The following is a 22,420-nucleotide window of genomic DNA, read 5'->3' on the forward strand; positions in this document are numbered from 1 at the left end:
GGCATCAAAGCAATTAGGTCAGACCCAGAAGAAATCAGGTTGCAGGTAAGGGAAAAAAATTAATAAAATAGAAGCTATGCCAGCTTGGAACCTCTGTGCTCTTTCAGGCAGACTAACGAACCCTGGCTTTAGATGTAACAGTATTAAGTAATTGGTATGTCAGAAAGAAACAGCAAAGATTTTGGAAAGACCAAAGATTTTAACGGCATTAGAAACATGGTGCTCTGCGGAATTTATTTAAAGCCAGTCTGGATATACTGCTTGAACTGACTACCTTCAGAGGCTTCAACAATATTTGCAATTAAAAAATAATTCCAGGAAGAGATATGGTACAATATATGTTTTGTATATAATTTAGTTTTTTAAAATTCATTTTGAATTTCTATTTGATACAAGATTAGTGATCTTTTTAAGCACATGTAATCTATATCCAGCAAAGAGATTAGTATGTTCAATGCTTTTTTATTCAATTTGTTTTATGCTATCTTCTCTTGGGTCACTCTAAGGATTGTATATGATATATAAATACACATATATACATACATGTATGTATATATAGAGAAAGAGTATATTGTGATATATATCATATATATGAGAGGAAGACTTTGTTAATTTTCCAGATGACTGTTTTAGTCACTTATATTACTGTCTCCAGCACAACTAAAGGAGCCAGCCACATTTAACCTATAGCATTATCCAAGGGTGTGCTATGAATAGCCGCAAAGGAGAGGAAGTCCTGGCAGAGACGCCAAGGCAGGCTATCAAAGTCAGCATTAACATTCGAGAATGTTTTCCAGAGCTGGCACACAGAGGTGTGACTATTTATATGTGATCCCTTAAACTTCAGAGTGTATTTTGGGAAAGATATCTTTCTCAGAATGCTTAGATTAGTCATTATGTATTTTCTTCACTTCTGAAATGGTTTCTTGTATGAAGAATATAACCTCCGGTGACACTAGTCATATGCACAAAATCATACTTAATGTTCAGAACAGCCCATGAGATACAAACTGGTGTTGTTTGCGCTCCCATCCAAGACAAGTACACACTTTAAATATCTTTCTAAAGACCCCAATTGGGAGGCAGCAAAGAAAGTTTTACTGCAAGTTTCCTGAATTATTTCCAGTATCTTTTTCCCATCTGTATAAGTTTTAAGTTTTAGGGTGCCTCTGGTTGCTGAGGTGACTTCACTTTGTGGTAGCTTTGGGGTACCCCCTCAAAAGATGATTATGTTTTTATCAGTGGTCCTTCACCAATAATAAAATTGTAATCTATGAGAAAAATCACTTGCTACATGTATGTGTGATTCTTGCCTTGGCTGTAAAAACTACCTGAAGAAGACAAGAGAGGGAAGAAGAAACTAACTAGACTGTCTCAGAGGAGTCAGGCAGAGCAAAGGAGCTCAGGTTGTGGTGGGCTGTGTTGCAGAGGGAAGGCCTATACTAATGGCTCTCCTCATCTTGGTTAGCCCTCCTGGTCTCCAGCCTATGAAACAGTGCAGTACTCACCCTTTCTGACACATCAGGGATGTTCGTCTGCAGCTTTCTATGCGCCTCTCACTCTAACTGAAATTGAACATCACGTGTGTTTCAAGATAATTCCTTGAAGCCACAAACGTATGAGTTTTCCATGTTTAAGTTCATTTGGCCTTCACCATGAGATAGACAACTATTCACAAATTTCTAAGAAGGGAAAACAAAGCAGAAGAAAGCAAATGACTTCCCCCGAGTTATCTGCAAGAATGAGCGAGAGCCAAAATTGAGATGCTGAGAGCCTGGCTCCAGAGGCAGGGGCATATAACTATTACATCATCACCTCCTCAAGTCACTGCTAACTGAATCATTACTTCATGTCACATGACAAAGTGGTGGTTTCTTTATTTCTTTTGACCAGAAATAAACCCCAGTGACATTATTTTACATATGGTAGACAAGCTGTCTTGAATGACCGTTCTTGTCACTACCCCCTAATTCTTATCATTTGCCTCGTACAGTTGAACTTTTGTGACAGCCTTCCCGGAACCAGTGGTGTGATTTACAAGCTTTTCGATCTTCAACAAAAGGTGTCATCCTCTACTGTCCCCCTCTACTGTACTGATGTATTTTACGTTCCATGGGACCCTAAGCAAGGGGAGAGAGGAGATTCCCACTTCCATGTCTTCCTGCCATTAGCTAATAGTGTATATGAATCATGAAGCACAGACCTCACATAGGTTAGGTTTATGAAGAGATGAAGGAATAGAATGATATAAGTACGTGGCTGAGATTGATAGATGATCAAATGATAGATTGATAGATGGAGGTATAAACAAAACAAATGGCAAAAAATATAGGAAATGGATGACACAAACATGTTTTACTAATACAACGATTTATAACCCATCATAACACGTAATTTCATTTTCTGTTGTTCCTTCGGCATAGCCATTGGTGTTAATTCAGAAAGGTGGTGGCTATGTTTGCCCCTAGAAAGCGAGCCCTTGTGCAGGCATCGGAGCCTGTGAGGTCACTTATGTCCCTTACAGAAAGGAGACATTTGCCTCTCTAGTAACCACTGCAAAGAACAATATGCCTTTCATCCGGGCCCTGGGGATGGAGTCCTCCCCTTCTCTGAGCCACTGATCTGACAGATGTGACCCTTACGCAATTCCACGCTAAAAGCAGAAAGACATCCTAAACCTGTTGGGTGTAGATTCACTGTAGGATGGATGCCTCTCTGGGCATTAATAATCGCATCCTCATAAAAATAATTCACCTGGCAGAAACATATTTGAAAACTACAGGCTGCCATTACAGATAGTTGTATTCTATAGTTTATGAATGCCGTACTCTGCTAAAGGCTAGGAATGTAACTCAGCAGTAGGGCACTTTCTTGCTTAGCATGCCCAAGGCCATAGGTTTATTCCACAATGCTACAACAATTAATTGATGGGTTACTTACTTAATAAAATAAATAGAAAGAAAAAAACAAGCTATTATTGGAGAGACATTGCTCCATGAAAGATTCCGAGCTGTTTACAATGTGAAAAAAACCACCTCCCACTTAGAGGGCTGCTTTTAACCATAATCATCAAAGCAGAAAGATAGAGTGGTAAATAAAGATTGCCCTTTCTCCTTGATTGGTGACTCCAGTTTTGTCAAGAAGAGAGTTTATCAAACTCCTTTGCACTAGCAGACAACTTCCCATCTTTTCTATGAAGAAACTACTATTTTCATGATTGTGTAACTTAGTATTATTTAATATTTTCTCAGATATTTAAACAGAACTCACCGTGTGCCAAGCACTGGGCTAGTTACACAGTGCAACATACACTTTGATTAAACGTGTAAATATGTGTCCTGGTTAAATACCCTGTTTGTCTCTGTGATTTTCTTCCTGGGACCAGATACTTATGACTACGGGTAACATGAAGAGGAAAGTCAGTCAAACCTCCCACTCAAAATAGCATAAGGGGAGGAAAAGATGTGTGTGTGAACATGTTTCCATTGACAGCAATGAGAGTGTCTTTGAGATGACACGAAAGCAGTCACAGAGATCTGAGTCAGCCAAGAGCACAGAAATTAAAATGCTTGTTTGTTAGTAGTGAATGGCAAGAAGGCTGACTGAATCTCCTCTATCTTCTAGTTACAAATTAGGAGACATGCAAAAATCTTTTTGACTCTTGCTCAATTTTGTTTAGTTCACTGAATATATGTGTATACAACTTTGGTACCTTCACAGTATGTGTGTGTACATGTATATGTGTGTGTGTAAAAATGTATCCTCATATATGTATGTATATATAATACACATGTATATATACAAATATACTGATATATGTATATATATATACACATATATAGTATTTACCTTTTAACTTTTTGGCGTTTGAAGGTTGTGTACATGAATATGTATGTATATGTGTGGATGTATATATGCAGGTGTGTCTACAGATAAGCTCACAAATAGCTCAAATTGACCTAAAACTCACTAGGCAGCAGAGGCTAGCTTTGAACTCCTAGTCCTCCTGCCTTCACTTCTTGGTGCGATGATCACGGTGTCTATGCAACACTCGCTATGCCTGCTTCTATTTACATGGTTTTTATCTACAACCCTACATTTGCTATGGAAGTGTACAAAAACCTGCTTGGGCTGAGTGAGAGGGGAGGGAGGGGCCAACCAGCCACACTCACCACTGTAAGCTGCCTGGGACTTGGCAGAAGACCCATCCATCCATATACACAAAGGGCCACAACCCTGAAAAACGTTCACTATAATCTACTGCACTCAAAAAAGAGTTACGTGTTGAAAAAGCATGCATTCTCAGGGCATCTTTACCTCCCATTCCCTGCTCTGGGTTCTTCCCTAGTCTTGCGAGTCTCATTGGGATGCTTGGTAAACACACTTCACCTTTCCTTCTTCCGTCTCAGGGTAGAAAGGGTCCCTTTAACTCCTGGAGACAGTAAATCACAGTCTGTGTGGTGGTTCTCAGAAGACACTTAAAGGCCTGAATTGGACGCTCGCTCTACATAGCACCCTTGCCAAAAGAGTTCGGAAATGACTTCCAGCTTCCCACAGTAATAAAATGGCACTGTTTGGCATCTTTAAGGTAATAAAACTGATTTTCCCCCCATCCTTGTAAATGAGAAGACAGGCTTGGTTGTTTGAAAAACTGATTTAAATTCATGTGTTTGCCTCAAATTATAAGGCGTGATATGAAAACACTTAGGTGAACTTCAGACCACCTCAGGAGGTTATTATCCTCAGCTCTATGGGGAAAACAGGGTGGGGGTGGGGGTAAGCTGGAAGGGTGACCAGGTGCCATCACTCTGCGGCCACGGTCAATAGGTGGCACTCTTCCCACTGAGTCAGGGTGACCAAATGCTGAGGCTGCTCCTCGGAGAGTATTATCTTACTTGAAGGAAATGTTTTTGAAGTTCCTTCGTGTCTCTGGCGCTAGTAAACAGCTCTTGAGTCTAATCGCAGACTCCAGCTTTATTGTGTGATGGGAAGGGCTCTAGGAAGTAGGTTTTGTCGTTAAGGAGGGATCCCATGCGGAGAATGCTGTCATTTGTATACGAGACTTGAAAATTACATGACACGTGCTCCCCATTGTTTTAAAGGAAAAAAAATGGTGCCCCTCCTACTTGACTCCTAGGGTCTAGGAGGAAGTTTGATCATTTTCACTTCCTATCTAGCTAATCACAGGGCACCTGCACACCTATGGTTTCTCCTAGACTACACATTTCCGACTAAAAGCAAACAGTTCAGTTCATAAGAGGGGAATGTAAAGCTGATCAGCCCAGCACTGGAGACAAGACCTTTCTGTCTTGTCCAACTGTAACAGAAGAGGGGGTTTAAACAGTTTAACCAGAAAAAACAAGATGAATACACTTTACATAGGGTCTGACTCCCATTTGTCTCGGTTTGTATGCTTCTATTGGGTGGGCACCACAAAGAAATTACTAGTATCACAGACAAATTTTCAATGACTGGCTGATTTCAACTATTGCTAAATACCTTCAACTAATCACATTCTTAGTTGGGAGTCACCAGTGCCTTTGTTTGTATAATCTCTTTGTTTAAAAATCCTGAAAGAGCAGCCTCGGTAGTTAGAGGGTAGTCAGCTTGGTAGACAAAACTATCACAGGTCCTACAGAGATAATTACATCAAGAAACAGGATGTCACCACACCCTGCTTAACAATGGTGTGGAAGGGACAGCTGCCTGACAAAAGATACTATAAGAAGAAGCGGAAAGGACAGAGCAGATCATAACGGCGGTCTGTAAACACTTATTGCTTGTTTATTAAGCCTGTGACAGCTTGATTCAACAAAGAGAGAATTAGATGGAAATGCTAATGACTTTGCTCACAAATACTCCCAGAGTGTGTGACCCAAATCAGAACCCCAGGAACTGAGTGGGAAACCATCTGTAATAAAGGGGGGGGGGGTGTTTCCTTCTGGGTTTCTCCTGAAATGTCTGTGGAGACTGACTTCCTGCAGCTAACCCTTGAACACTGCTTTAAAGGACCCCGTTCAGCTGTTTAATTATGTTGTCTTCACTGAGACTCAAGCCAAGGGTCTAAAAAGGAAAGTCTGTCCTGTCCATTTTCTAGCCCTTTGTCATGTTATTTATCCACTCCTCTCCAGACTTTAAGCATTGAGCTTTTCCAAGGCCAGAGACCTTATCTTGTTTAGCTATGCACAGAGTAAGACATCTATAACTATTTGCTGCATGATGAAATACATGAATAAATGTGAACATTAGCAGCTTGGTTTTTTTTTCTCTTTGCTAAAATAAAATTTCACTTTCAGTAAATATCTGTAGATGAGAACATTCGTGTTCTGGACTTTCAAGGATAATAAGTTTATCCCTGAAGATAAACACTGCACAGCATTCTGTTTAAAAATGAAAGGAAAGGGTGAAAAATTAATGGTTGGCAAATCCAACATCTCTACCCCTTGCTAAAGGGTTAAGGTTTCACTGAGGTTTGTCCCTCATTATCCGTCCCCTGTAGCTAGCTTTAAAGTATCTATTTATCTTCACATGATATAAATATTATTCAATATATGACATACACAAAATAGTCAATTTCCTTTGTATATTCCTAGTTGTGGTTGGCTAATGATGGTCCTCTGATGAGGAAAGAAAGATAAGCTGCACATTTTGCATCCAAATAATATTCCTCATAGTCTTGTAATTAAGAAAATTGCACTCCTCCAATGCTGTAGTAGTATCTTGGTTGAGTGCCTAGCCTGTACAAAATAATTGACAAAGTGAAGTGACATGAGAGGAGATGACCCAGCCTTTCTTTATTCCATTCTTTCAGGCAACTGACCCTGCTAGTTTATTATTTGTGAATGCTGCTTCAAAATTAATACATAGGTTAAAGAGTTCCTGAAAGGGGGGCCCTCAAAATTGTCCATGCTTACACAGCATCTGCAAGGGTGTGTGTAGTAAAACTGGTTCTGGGTGTAATTCCTCTGGAACAGGCTCAGTAGGTCTGGCCTGGATCCCAGGAATGTGCACATTCCTGACAAGTTTCCCAGGTAGTTCTCAGGCAAGTTGTCTTTGGAAGCTACTGAAGGAGTCACAGCCTTAAGAGTTAAAGGGTTTTTCTTTCTATGCCAAGCTGTATTCTAGGAACAGCAAGCACCTCTCTTACCGTGTTATTCTTTTCTTGTAAAGTACAATTTAAATGTTTCTAAATTGCACTTTATCATTGCAACAAAACTGGTTGTGATCTGTGAGGAATAGGATGACTTTTAAATTTTTTTTCTTAAAGGAGTAGAAATAACTGAAGATTACTAAATACAATTAAAAATAGTTATATTTTAAAAATATATTTTAGAGCAGGTGTGGTGGTATATAATCACAGCACTGGGGAGGATGAGACAGGATAACTAGGAGTTCAAGACCACCCTCTTTTACATTAGCAAATCGTTATGATGATAGTTCATAGACTCGTGAACTTGACTATTAATTTATAAAATAATGTTCAAAAATTCCCATGGATACTTGTTTGCTGTCAGTATGCCAGTATACCATTGGATTCCCATATGAGTTTCTCTGTAACCTCTCAAGTGAAACCGTTTTTCCTTCCTCATCAACGGTGGCTGCTTCTTGGTAACTGGATTATTCCTCTTACGCAAGGATACTATACAAGACTTTTGGCCTTGACAGAATCATGCTTCTGGGGCTAGAGAAAAAAATACCTAAGAAGGGTTGTGACTTGGCATATGAAGACCCATCAGCTGAGCCTTTGGACGCCTCACAGGAGAAGCAGTCTCTCTCTCTGACTTCATCAATGTTCCTGTTCCCCAAGGGGTGTCATAGCAACTGGAAGCCAAAAACACCTTAGAGGTATTCCTCTAACACCTCCCCACCCCAACCCTTTTATGAAGAATCACATTAGGCTTTGATTTCAGAACTACACAGTGCCCAAGAATCCAGAAAAACAGGCCTTGCAAGACTTCCCTTTTAGTCTATTGCATTAGATAACAGAGCATTTGAGTAATCAGAGTCTTGTACAAGGCACCTTTCTTCCTTAAACTCAAGCATAAAATACAGCCGTCTCTGTGTCATTTATTCCTCAATTCTGAAGGTTTCTGTGCCCCATGAAACCTATGAAATACATTTTTGTGTCTGGACCTGGTGAAGGGTTCTGAGAGTGCAAGATCAGACTGGATATGCAGCATATATAAAGTCCACCAAAACAACAGCAAGACTGTCACCAAAAAAGGTGGGGAGAGGGTGGGAAGGGAAGACAGAGAGGGGCAGTGAGGAAGAAAGGAAAAGAGGGAAGGAGAAAAGAAGTAAGGGAGAGGAGGAGAAAAGGGAAGGGAAGGAAGGAGAAAGTAAGCCTTTCTCTTGTTAACCTATCTTTTATTGTGCATCCTGTTAGCCACAGACAGACAAGGAGAGACAGGAGAGACGTCACAGCTTTCTGCCTTAGACTGTCTGCACACTCACAGTGGAGAGAAGAGCTGGGCCTTGGCTTGGGTTTTATTAGGCTCACTATTCCCCCATAAGAGTGTTCCTTGGTAATTCACCCACAATTTTTTTGTCCCCAATGTACCAGATCATTTCTTTAAAGAGACTTGATACGTTTTTGTTAATCTTTTCTACTTTGAATACTGCTATCCTGTGATTGGTTGTTTAAACAGCCAGAAGTTCTCCAATCACAATGGACAATTACAGTTGCCATCAACCCCCAAGTACCACTTCCCGTCAGACTCAGATCTATCCATATACCTCCTTTGTAAGATATGCCATTTCTAATTGGATTTTCATTTTCTACCATATGACAGATATATTCAGTAAGAGGCTCCTATAGGCATAGCTCACAGTAACAGTGAATTGTGAAATGTTCACTTTCTTTGAGTGTTCTCTCATGTCCAGCCAATGGCGTAGCTAAGGAGAGACTGAATTTGTTCTTGGCTGTTTGTGTAAACACAGCCTCTAACAACTACCAAATACATGTGCTAAAGCTGCTCAGAAGAAAACAAACCAGGACATCTGCTTTCTTGGAAAAAAAAAAAAAAAAAAAACAAGGCAACAGAATTTACTTTCAAAGTTTTAAAAGGAAAAAGAATGCAAGCATTATTTTTAAATATATGTATTTCCCCATAATAATTTGCCCTTGGGCCTGGAAACAATTATAATAAAATTTTGTTGGGGAAACCCCTGCTGTCTGCACAGTGACATTTCTGCCATGCTTCAAATTAGAGCTCCTATAAATCTTGGAACTGAGCAAACAGGGGAACAAAAAAATCATATAAAATACCTGTCAGTATTCAGACTTAAAGAAGGAGCTTGGGGAAGATTTCCAAATCAAATTTTCTAAGTTGTTGAGCTTGATGCATGAACACTTGATCTTCAATTTGCAGCAGCTCACACAGCAGATGCGTGTTTGATCATGTGTTCTTTAATGGAATCATGATCATCTGGGCTCAGATCTCCATCCCAACACATACTTCTGTCCACATGAAAACGTCCTAGTGGCTATAAATAAGCAAACACTTCGAAGCCTTCTTTCCAAGTAGAGACAAAGCTGAGAGTCCAGGTACATAAGCCTTAGCCCTGCGGCCAGCCAGGCAGGAAAACTAATTGCCGTAAATGGCCTGAACAGCCCACCTATCAATTGCCTAGACACAGTACAGTGCTAAGCTGGAGCACATTACACTCTCTGGTTTCACCTGGTTTTGTTTTCCTGAAACAGGGTCTCATGTAGCCCCAACTGGCCTAGTGCTCACTACATGTGCAAGGATGACCTTGAACTTCCTGTCCTCTGGTCTCCATCCCTATGTACTGAGACTACATGTGTATGAGCAAAGTTCCCTAAGCACACACTTTTGTCACCCAGCCATCTCATGGAGAAGGCTTTTCATACGTCATAATGGAATCATGATCAACATTGTAGACATTATCTACATTTTTGCCAAATGGTGAGTCCAAACTACTAAACATCATCGACCTTTAGAAATATATCAGTTTCTTTACAGCTGATTGGAGGCCAAAGGGTCACAAATTCAAGGCCTCCTACAGTGAGTTGGAGGCCAGATTGGACAGCTTCCTGAGACTTCAAAATAAACGTGCAGAGAGCACTGGAGTTGTCCTTCCAAGAGACAGCTGCATGGGGCTCTATGTTCAAACCCCAGTTCCAAACAGAAATAAATAAAATAGTACTGTCAATTTGATTTTCCAATATGCACAGGAGTAAATGCAACCCTTTTGGTTAAGAAGTAAATCTTCAAAATATAATAATAAATTTTTAAAAACCATTGGAGGAAAAGTCTGATCCTAGTTTTAAGAATGAAAGATGCTGCACAGATAGAAGTCTAATCCCGTTAGACTCGACACCTTCAAGAACGTTGTCCACAGTAAAAACATTTGGTCCCACTGTCTCCTCTGTTTTTTAGGATTCTATTGTTAGAAAAGAAAACTGTGTTTGGTCCACTGTATGCAGCCAAGAGATTAGATACCATCATAACTAGATAACAGTTGTTGTCTGACAAGAGTGTAATTACAGTGAGAATTTATAATCATTTTCATATTCTTGTAAATCCTAATTTATTGATGCTACAATGTTAACAAACAAATTTATGGGGAAAGAGGCATAGGCTGTACTCAGTTGTTTAAGAACTTCACAATAATTCTAAAAGCCTTAAATTCAGATGTAGATCATGCATTTTATTTGTTAACATAAATGCTATGTTTCTCCTTCCAAAAGTATCCAATCTCTTTACCTATCTTATATGTTAGGTTTGGTGTGGGGGGGGGGGTGGGGGGAGTTGGGAGGGTGAGGGTGATGATGTTTTTTAAGCCAGAGTCTCATGTGGCACAGGTTGACTTCGAAGTGGCTTTGTAGCCAAGGATGACCTTAAGCATCTGATTCTCCTGTCTCTGCTTCTTGGTGCTGGGATTAGAGTCATGTGCCACAAACCTTGATTTATACAGTCCCGGGGGACTGAATTCAGGGCTTTCTTCATGCTATGAAGGCATCCTACCAACTAAGCCACATCCCAGTCCTGCTTTAGACTTTTGAAAGTCTGTTTTTATAGATGATTTCCGCATCTCTCTAGTTCTGCGTCTGTCCAGATATCTTCCAAAACTATGAGAAAGGAGGCTCCTCAAATACCTATACTAAAGGGAGCAGGTAGAAGTTATAAGAAAATAAGTTTCTCTGGCAGATTCGCTGCCAGGGACACCTCTACCCTTTGGATTGATTTCAGCTCAGCAGGAGTTTTCCATGTTTTCTGAGCTTTCTCCCCGTTCTTTTGATAATGAGCTACCGTGTATTGTTTTGTTCTCCTGAGTGGCAGATCGCTGCTTACATGAGGAATTTTGATTTGAAGATGTTTTGCTAGCATAATTATACCTTCTGTCCCAGACTGCACTGATGGGAAGTGGGCAGCTCCCCTCCCTCTGTTGTCAGGCATAGGGGAAAGGCCAGATGGGTTCGGTAGCTAAAGCTGAGAAAGATACTCTCATAGGTCGTTGGTGGGAAGTTCAATATTATTGCATGCTTAATAGCAGCTGCTTCTGCTTGAACTTGGGGCTACAGAAGATGAAGTACATTAAGTGGTAAATCATTAAATATCAGCTGGGTAAAAGCAAAGAGGTAGATGCTCCAGATGAAATGACCACCGCTGTCTTCCTACATGCAGATATCAGAACATGACAACCACGCACAGAAACCTCAAAGAGCAACTTTTGGGTTTGCAGTTGGTGTGTAAATGATTGCGAACAAATACTTCACTGGGGTGGAGCTCGAAAGCACAGCATTGCATTTAACGTAGGCATAAAATATTTCAGGATGCACAATCCTTTCTGGGTGTCGTGTTCCTCCCATTATGTGTTTATTCTTCAGGAAAAGAACACACACACCCAACTATTTAAATGATGTCCCCCTTATGTCCCCCTAATGATCTATTGAAAGACTCATGCATGATGTCCTAGATTTGATTCCCAGCACACACATGGAAAGGTAGGGAGTTTAACTAGTCTCCTCTCTTCAATCCCCGAATTTCATAGATCCTGATCTATTAATTACCTTTGAAAACAAGGTAATTTTATATCATTTGCATACAATCTCGGCCTGGAAAGTATCACCATCTGTAGGCTGTTGAAGAAGGATCTGAAATTCTCCTCAATAGTGTTATTTATAGAGTATTTCATTCAGTAAATGAGAAGATTAATTTTCATTTAATTTCCATGCAAAGAAATCATAAAATTATTTATATTACAATGAAATTTTCAAAAAGAAATTTTCAAACAATAATCCACTTATGTCAAATATTTCTGACTCCTTCAAAAGAACATGTATGTGCTCACTTCAGCAGCACATATGCTAAAACTGAAACAATACAAGGAAGATTGTTATGGCCCCTGTGCAAGGCTGAAATGTAAATTTAAAAAACATGTATCTATTGTTTATTAGGTTTTTATAGAAATTATAGTATTTTAACATATAAAGTTCTTTCATTATATAAACAAAAACATATTTTCATTGTTTTTTAATTAGCCCATACACCTATTCATAATATGATGGTACTCTGCAAACATATACATTTAAAGAGAAATAGTGGTGGTGGTATATGCCTTTTATCCCAACATTTGGAAGTCAGAGGCAGGTTGATCTCTGAGTTTGAGGCCAACCTGGTCTATAGAGCAAGTTCCAGGACAGCCAGAGCTACACAAAGAAACCCTGACTTGGAAAAAATAGTATATTTTTTAGATAAGAAATACTTGTATTTCTCTGAGAAAATGGAGAAGTCTAGAAGATGGCCTAGGCTCAGGTATATGATCAGTTTTGACACCATTTTCCGTGTGCTGCCCTGGTGGATGCTCACTCATCTCACACGTGTGTGAAAATAAAATCTAATGATGCGCGTAGAGGACTTAGTACAACACCTGACAGTCACTGAGCTCTTAGAACAAGTAAAATCCTTCTGTCTCGAACACATACAATCGATTTAAAATGAATACTATGTCATTTATGCCAGGCTGTGTTCCTGCTGATTCCTGATTCCTTGTTTGTTGAGAGAGAGAGAGAGAGAGAGAGAGAGAGAGAGAGAGAGAGAGAGAGAGAGAGAGATCATCTTACAGCTTATCCAGAGAGGAACTAGTAAGACCGAAGTGTGATTACATTAACAGAAGGCACGTACAGCAGGTGGTCCTTCTTGTCAGACACGACTAGACAATATAAATGTCAGAGTTTTAGAATAAATGTAGATCTTAGGACACAATGTTGATGACATCAGAAAGGAAAGACAATTTTGACAAAATTAAACTTAATGCTGAAGGACATAGTGATCCCTACATAACCGACTTTGAAGATTTGACAGCGTACACTTATATATGGGCCCAAGTAAAGAAAACCAACACCCATCATTTGGAGATATCAGAAAGGGGGTTGAGGTAGCAGGCAGGAGCACCTAGGACGTTTTTTGCAGGACACAAAGGAAGGCCCATACCTATTATTCAAGACTGTTCTGTCGCGGAATTACATACCCAGACAGACCGGAATGTTCTCTAGACAGACTTGAGGCTCCAGCACCTGAGTCTTTTGTGTGACTGACAGGAAGGAACATGAGTCAGAAATCATCTGCAACTCCCATTCTGAATACTGAGTAATGGGGCTCAGTCCCAGCATGGTCTGGCACATTGTTGGGACTCCTCAGCCATAGATGTCTTCTTCCAGTAATGTTATACACACACACACACACACACACGCATAGGAGGAATGATAATAAAGAGGGAGGCTTAAGTGTTTTGTGTTAAAATGCCAGCTACAACGTAAAATGAAACCACTTAATTAATTCTCAAACCACTTAGGCTAATTTCATTATAGACCACGTCATTCAACAAGTCATGTCATTACTAAGGCCAAGGTTAAATTGCTCTTTTAAAAAAAAAAAGAAAGAAAGAAAGAAAGGAAAAGAAAAGAAAAGAAAGAAAGAAAGAAAGAAAGAAAGAAAGAAAGAAATATAAAACCAATCTGTACAGAGCTTCACACAATGAGAAAGGGGACCAATATCGCTTTGCTCTCATCCTAAAGAAAAAGGGTCCATTTAGTGATGTGTCAACTTCCTCCCTGTCATTCTTATCTATAAGAATTTAAAAGTTTTCAAAGGGACGCTATATTTAAGTATTATAGTATGCACTTTATTTCATAAGGGCAATTCAATTTCCTTCATTTCTGGAGGGAGATTAATTTTGTCACTGAACATTCCAGACCACTGTGACTTGAAAGGAGTCATTTGCACACCAACGCTGATGGAGGTCCACAGCTCAGATGTCAGAGAGGCTCCCAGGAAGGGTGATACATCCGCTGCCACTGCCATCTGTTGAGTGTTTTCTCGACAGCTGGGTCTCTTGACCATCACAAGGGCACGTAGTCACAAGAGGCTCAAGGAAGTGCCCAGCCATGAGACACAGAGTAGAAGCCCATGTTCGTTCGTGAAACAACATTGCTTTTAATTGCACTATAATGATTTTCCAAGAGACATAATGATATGTAGTGTCTTCTTAGAGCTGGTGTAAAGAGTACAATAAACCACAGTGTAGCTGAAAAGCCAATTGAGACCTCGACTGCTGGTGCCTGGAGGTTTTTGTCCTGTGTGCACACTTGAGAAGCATTCCCACCCGTTCCTCTGCCCACAAATAACAGCACCTATCATTGAATCCAGTCAGTTTTCAATGCAAAAGCACATTTTTATTCCAAATATCAAAAGCATCAAGTCTTACCTCTACTTTTAATCTTCTTGACTAGAGATACTAAAATATCTCTAATTTGAGTGTAATAATGGTTTAAAAATCTAACTCTCCTGGTTTTTCTTAAGTGGCTTAGCATTTTATTCTTTATCCATGACTCTAAAAGTCAGCCCAATGACTTTATCTTCAACTGGTACTGAATGTTTGGTGTCACAGTATCAGCAATGATGCTGAGACATGAGTTAGTTGTTTGGATATTAGGTCCTTGTTTATTTGTTATAGTGATGGAAATGAAACCCAGAAACTCACATCCTAGGCAAGTTCTCTATCACTAACTAGACCCAGCCACAATATATATATTGTGTGTGTGTGTGTGTGTGAACTCATGTGTGTCTGAAGGTCAGAAGACAAACATTGGGAGTCTGATTGATCACTCCTCCTACCATAGATTCCCAGAATCAAACATAGGTCATCAGGCTTGCAGGGCAAGCGCCTTCACCCTCTGCCCTATATTGCCAGCTCATGCTTGGTGTCTGAAGGGGAACAATTAACATCAACACCAGTGACTAATATTGCCGGAGGACCCTCAACGGGCCAGCTTCAAGTGAGCACTTTATAAGATTCAACTGAAAATGAGTCCACTCCAAAAGTCTAATTCTCTGTTTCTGGGAATCCAGCTGTCAGAATATGATGGATCAATCCACAGAGGCTCTGCAAATCCCCATCTCTTTGCTATTCTGAGGCACAAAAGAATGGGAGGAAGAGGGAGGGGAGAGAGCCCTATCATACATAAAGACAAGACAAATACAGGCTCACGTGTACACACACTCCTGGATGTTTGGGTTCTTGAGTCCCACTTTCTTCATTCTCCTGTCCCTATGGATTTTTTTCTCCTATCTCACCTTGTTTAAGCCTTTGCTAAATATCCTAAATAGTCAGCAAAGGAGATATTGGACCTGGTTTATAAGAGGAACTAGGTGCTAAGCTTGATGTGCATACTCCGGCATCTATGAAGGGGAAAGAAATAATTTTCCCTCACTAAGCACAAGTTTTTCACCTGACATCCCATAACGAAGGACAGAGGAACAGGAGAAAATCATTCCAATGCTTCACTACTGCTCTTCTGAATTTGAGAGGCAAGAACAAGAGAAAGGGGATCTTCTTCTCCACAGGCAAAACACTGAGCCTTGTGGACATTGATTTAAAAAACTATTACTCTTTAGATGACTTTCATCCATTTATGCCCAATGTTTCTGCAGTCTCCTGAGTAGGTGTAATACCTCAGACACCTTCTGTGGGGCCCAGAGTCTGTAAATGACATGGTTGTATATTTTTCCCACCTAGTCCACAGTTCATGACTGACCACCCTTTAGTCAAAGATAAACAAGAGAAAAGCATGACAATGTTATTTTCCCAACACTCTCTGTGGCATGGATCCTTCAAAAATGAAATCTGAAAAGCAAAAGAACAGTCGTGATTTTTGAACAGTGTTCCAAAAGAGTCGAGCAGCATGTGGAAATAGGACTACAGAAACAGAGTCACCACCGGCTAGGCGAGCTTAGCAAGCAAAGCCAGTACACTCAGATTTCTATTGCCCTGCAGCTACAAGGCAGAATACTTGAGACAAGGGGGTCTTTGGAATTTCATTTAGGGGAGATAGGTCAGAGAATTTCTATAGGACCATGTTTCAGGGGAGAAACATGAGAGAACATTTCACTTCTCCGGAGCTCTCTGTTTTCTTGAGCTTACAGTAACTAGTGTGGCAGCAGTAGGTGGGGCTCACTGGCAGAGGGATTACCCAATATGCAGGGCACACTGGCATGTCGACATCCTAGATATGGGAATACTAGCTCCTGAGCCCTGATACCTAGAAGTCCTACACTTCCAAAAATATTTATAAGTCAGTCCATATGCCCCACAAATGAAAAATAAACACTTTCAAAGTTTCTTACTAAGGGCTTGCGTTTGCAGGTCAGCTCATGTGCTGCTTTCCAAGCGGGAAGTCCCGGATTAGAGTTCTGAGATCTCATAAATGGGCTCCTGGTGCACACATATGATCCCAGCACTCAGGAGGCAGAGACAGGAAGATAAAGAGTCCAAAGTAATTATTGGGTGCATAGCATATTCTAGGTATGAGATTCTATCTCAAAAGAGCCAAAAGTCTGTGTGGGAGGGGGGGTGGCAAGAGAAATGGTTTTGCCAGTAAAAGCATTGCTGCCACATCTGAGGACTTGAGTTCAATCCCTAGATACCACAAGGTAGAAAGAGAGAACTGGTCCCCACAAGTTACCCTTGGGCTTCTACATGCATACAGCAATACATGCCTAGCAAGGGTACACATACCCCCCAAGCACACAGACACACAGACACACACACACAGAGAGAGAGAGAGAGAGAGAGAGAGAGAGAGAGAGAGAGAGAGAGAGAGAGAAGGGAGAGAAGGGAGAGAAGGGAGGGAGAGTAGAAAAGTAAAAGTTTTTCCAAGCAAAAATTTTTAAAAGAAAAAAAAATGAATCTGCATCATCCCATAGAGCTCCAAAATTAGAAACACTTTCAAAGTACCTGTTTGTGAATTGTCCACAATGCCTACCCAAAGTGGCTTTTGCCATGGTGACCCATTTCTGTTGGCAGACAGTCTGGACAATAAGCTTGTCTTTTGTGTGGTGTCACTTCTCAGTGAATCATCATGAGAAACAGTGGGTCACTGTGCTTCTTCTGGCATCTGCTGTCACCTTTTCTATCAAGGACAAACTTGTGCTCTGTGTGTCAGTAAACATTTTCTGTCTTATGATAAACTGCAAAGAGAATTTCGGAGGTGTCAATAAACCACAAGGTTAGGATATTATGGTATTGGGGCTTGGAAGAGGTTGTCCCGGCAGATAGACTTTTTACACACTGAGAACTTTAAAGAGAAAGATGTTCAAAGGAGCGTCGAGTTCCTCCATGGCCCTTCTCTGCCCTTCTATCTGAGGACCACCATTCTGCTCTCCTTCCCCCAAGCAATTCACAGAAATCAGAATGCCTCTTCCCCTGCAGGCAGGTCAGAACACTAGAAACATGCTCTCCTCTGACCTTCCCCTGCCTTCCTATGAGTGGCCAAAGAGAAACTCCGTGACCCCCTTCTCTGATTGTACAGGGAGGTTCTGCCCCATACCTGGGAGGAAGGAATGTGTCACAGAGAGATGAAGAAAAGTCGGAAGAGCCCAAGCTTGCTGGATTTCCCCTTCTCTGCCCAAGCATCTGATCATTTCCCTTTGTCTGTTCTCACTTCTTTATGCACTGCTGGTTCCTGTGGACTTGTGTACAGTTTTGGTAGCAGCTGTTCCTACTCCTTCTGACAGTCCTCAGCAAAGCTGAGTGTAGGAAGAGGTTCCCCTGGATCTTCAAGTCTTGTGTGTGGGATCTGTGTTTTTTTCTCTGGCCATTGTAACTTCTGTCACAGGAAGGTGAGCTGTGAGCCTCCCTGTAGAGCCACCTGCCGTGGTCTATGTAATCTGGCATTGGGAGGAAGGAAAGAGTCATGTCCTTGGTCCGCTCCCTAAACCATTAGTCAGCCCGTGATTCTGGGCACTGTCAGTTGGTTGCAAGCTGTAAGAACCATGACTCTCCTGCTGCTTGAAAAACATTGTAGTGAGGTAAGTCAAGTGTCCATTCCCCTTTGCAGTACCCTGAGCTAAGCTACTGAGGTCCTCTAAGGCTGTTCCTCAGAAATTGTGGTTTAATAATTCAAAATACATACAACAACAACAGCAACAACCAAAAGGAAACAGTGATGTCCAGGAATGGAAAGATTGTTCAGCAGTCACACAAGCACTGGCTGCTCCGCAGAAAGCCTGGATTCAGTTCCCAGCACGGGGATGGAGGCTTGTAACCATCTATAACTTCAGTTCCAAGGAACTAGACGCTCTGTTCTGTACTCCACAGGTGTTGGGCCCACATGTGATACTCAGACGCATATTCTGACTGAGTACCCATTCACATAAATTAAATCAGTTTAGGAGAAAATTAATAATGACTTTTATATGCCAAATAATGCAGGCTCTGCAGAAACATTTACTTGGCAACAATAAAATGAAATGAAAAAGGATTATGCAATTATACACATGTATAAATGTAGCAGAAGGAAAGGAAGAAGGTGAAAAGACAAAAAGCACAAGGCTGAAACGCAGAGACAGGTGAATGAATGACCATATACCTCTAGGCAGTAGCATGTCCTTGAAGAAAACTAAGGCAAGAGGCTGGGGATGTGTCTTAGTTTGGACAAGTGCTTGTTTAGCATGTTTGAAGTCCTGGGTTCAATCCCTAGTGCTGGGTGTGGAAGGTGAACACTTGTAATTATAGTACTTGCGATATAAAGACAGGAGGATTAGAAGTTCAAAGTCTTTCTCCAATAGAGAGCCAGGCTACCCAGTCAGCCCGGAGCAAAAGGAAGGGAGAAAAAGAGGGAGAGAAGAAAAAAAGGAGGAACAAAAGAAAGAGGAAGAAATGAATGGGAGAGGTGGAGAGAAGCCGAACTGGGGAGGGAGGGGGAGCACACGGAGGGGTCTGAGCACCGCGGTTAGAGTGCAGTAGAGAGAGAGCTCCATCAGGCTCCCAGGACACACATTTCCAGTCAGAGGCTGGGGTGCGAATGCTTTAAGGTGGGAAGGGGCTTGGTGAGTTTCAGGAAGCTGCTGCCGCCGAAGACCCCCGGAGGACAGTGGCGCGGGAGTCACAGCTCCTCCTTCCCGACAAAGCTCTCTTGCATTCTGAGATGTTGGCTTTCCGCCACCCAACCCCCACCCGCTCCAGGGTGCACATGTCCTCACTTTCTGAAATGACTGAAAATTTCCTTCTTCTGTCTTGCTCGTGGGCTGGGCTGCAGTTCTTGTTGTCTTTAAAATAGCCTGACTGGGCAGTATAAAATGTTCGCAACCTTCTATTGTTCTCTTTCGTTTCCCAAAGTGCTCCAAGAAATGCTAACCTCTGTTAAGTGCTGACTTAAGACATGTACCAAGTGGCCCTTCGCATACATCTGCACAGGTTCCTGTTTGCTTTATCTTAACAATTTTGGTATTTAATATTTCCCTGTTCATTCTCGAACTGATAACATTACACTCTAAATCCTCCCATTTTAAGTTTGGCTTGGGTTTTTTTTTTTTTAACATGAAAAGGCAGCAGTATTATTTATCCCTGATTCTTTAATGAAATAGTATGCCAGCGGTTAAGTTACAGGACATCAGCCTCTTCTAAGATCCTTAGTAGAAAAGCAAATGAATTAAACTGGGAAGCAGAGACCCTCAGCCAGCCCTCTGCTGTCTTTCCCTAACTTACATAAAGAACGCGCGCCATTATTTTGTGTTTGTGTCTTAAGGGTAAAGAGGGATACTGGAGTTGATTCCATGCCTTTCAGGGGAAAGAAAAAAATAAAAAGAAAGAAAGAAAACCATATATTTTCAGGGGGATTGACTCCTAGTGGCTGGGATAAGAAAGAAACGCTACTAAGCCTAACCACAGCCTGATGGGATGAAAAGTGAGTCCCGAGTTGCCACTCACCACAGATCCCCCGGATACATGCCAGGAACCAGCTGAAAGCCAGGGGAAACTTTCTTCTGATGGGGCCACAAGCATGGACCCTAGAGAATCTCTCAGTCCCAGGCCAGCCACTCTGACTCAAAGTGTAATGGAGGGGGAGGGGCTGGGGGGACGGTTATGGAGGGAATTAGCAGCCCCTGATCACTCTCGTGATTGTGATGGTACTAATTTAAAATGCAAGCCCCCATTCTATTGTCAAAACACAGAGAGAAGCAGGGAGGAAATAAGATTTCATTTGGTGACTTTGTGTTTTAGGACTGAAGCAAAGACCAGGAAGAGCAACATGGCTGATTTATTATTTGTTTACTTACTTGCTTTTCTAAACCCGGCGTGCCCACTCTGCTTTTCCTCATAGGGTAAGTGAGTGTGGACTGCTGTATTACGTCTTTGGGCTTCAATGCTAATAAGGCACACTTCCCACAGAATCGGACAGAACGAATAAATACCTTGCCCCGCTGATGGTTAATTGGTAGTGGCGTGTGTCTTTCTTACACTCTCATGGAGGGAATGTTCTGATCATCAACACACAATTGGGCTTTCCCCTCCCTCATTCCTCACAACAGAACAAAGTGCTGAGAGAGGGCAAGAGGTCTGAGGCATTGGATTACCCCTCCGCTGGGGCATTCAGTTCTCAGGAGTTATCCCTAATTTCTCTCTACCTCAAGAACAAAATTGTCTCACAGCAAATCATTTAGCCTTGACCACACTTTTCAAAGGGCTATTGCTGATGGGTTTGCCATAGATCGCATCAAGCCATGGAGATGCTAATCTATCGCCAGTGTTTGAAGCCCCTCTGGGAACCAGAGGTGGGGACCTGCTGCTGGGGGAACATGGCTGGTAGGATTATGGGGACCATTGCTTTTCTGACTGCAAAGTAAACAATAGGGCGATTGTGGGCTTCCAGGTCCAGAGGATCAACGGGCCTGCTGCTGAGGAGCTGTGTGTAAAAGCTCCCAGCAAACAATCTTGAGACAATCTTGAGGCTTGCTTCTGGAGGTGGATGCTGTCAAGCATTCCGAGGAGCACCTCAATGCGTATGCAGGAAACAAAACAGGATACCGCTGTTTAAAGACTGTTTTCTGTAATTACGCTGACTTTTTTTTTTTTTGAAACTCTTGAACATTTAGAATCTTGTGGGCGGCTGAGACATACCCCAAGGAGAATAAATAATTGGGACTTTTGTCTTAAGAGAAACATTAGACTGTGTTCCTATCAAAATTAACTCACTTGTATCTGTGAATTTGATTGACTTAACCCAGGCCTGATTACAATTCCCCTTCTCATCACCCCCACCTCCACCCACCTACTCACCCAGGCCTATTTTCAATCAGGAGGTCAAGTTGTCTTTGGAATATCATACTTCCTGCTTGGAAAAGGCCCTGGATTGTGTAATAGTCTGACAGGAAAGTTTCAAGACCATCGGGAGTTTCCCGGGGAGGGGGGCACACCTCATCCACCGCCGCCTTTCCTCGGCGCTGAGAGCTGTCCTGCTGCTGTGCACAAAAGGTCTTCAGGATGGAAATGCTAAACTAAATGGTAAATATCCCTTGGACCTCTGCCTGCTGAGCTTGCAGGAGGCAGCTTGATCTCCTTCCTCGCTAAGGGGGCCCGACTGGCTGATGATGTGCTGGGTGAGGGGATTCATGGCCATGCGTCCACTCATTCCTTTCCCACCCAAATACGCCTGTTAGACAAAGGATGTGACCTATTTGTATGCCAAGAAATTTGATTTTTGTGACAGTTATTTGCCCTCAATTTAAGAAAATTACTTTGTACTCCTTCCCTTTTATTTAATCAAATGGCAGTCAATTTCCTATTTCACTTGAATAATTCTCATAATTTTACGACACAATGAAAGGATTATAGATTAGTGCGGGTCAATCTCCTTTGTGGTCTCCTTATTTCACTAAGATTCCAATCCACAGGAAAGCCATAGACAGCATAATACCTTTGGGACAAGGACAGCACAAGGTCCCGTGGTGGAAACGCACCCTTGGCAGGACACTGGTGGGTCACTTTTAACCATTGTGAGTCCATACAGAAAATGGGCCGGGAACTAGCCAGCACCTTCGTGGTACATTCAAGGATGCCTAGAGTCATTGGCAAGGTGTGAAACCAGACTCTGCCATGTGGCTCATTTATCTGT

At 41.6% G+C, this 22,420-nt stretch overlaps 1 protein-coding gene, 1 long non-coding RNA gene and 1 other non-coding gene across 3 annotated transcripts in view; 2 read left to right on the forward strand and 1 right to left on the reverse strand.

Annotated features, from left to right (window-relative positions):
• Positions 1-22,420, forward strand: part of Adgrl2 (adhesion G protein-coupled receptor L2) — a 612,895-nt gene that overhangs the window by 89,737 nt on the left and 500,738 nt on the right. The gene's annotated exons all lie outside the window — the stretch shown is intronic.
• Positions 1-22,420, reverse strand: part of LOC142854806 (uncharacterized) — a 91,655-nt gene that overhangs the window by 5,778 nt on the left and 63,457 nt on the right. The gene's annotated exons all lie outside the window — the stretch shown is intronic.
• Positions 12,311-12,419, forward strand: LOC142855245 (U6 spliceosomal RNA). Its single transcript, XR_012911500.1, has one exon. It is a non-coding gene; the product is annotated as a U6 spliceosomal RNA (small nuclear RNA).

Source organism: Microtus pennsylvanicus, chromosome 7, assembly GCF_037038515.1.
Source record: "Microtus pennsylvanicus isolate mMicPen1 chromosome 7, mMicPen1.hap1, whole genome shotgun sequence".
Classification (NCBI taxonomy): Eukaryota; Metazoa; Chordata; class Mammalia; order Rodentia; family Cricetidae; genus Microtus; species Microtus pennsylvanicus.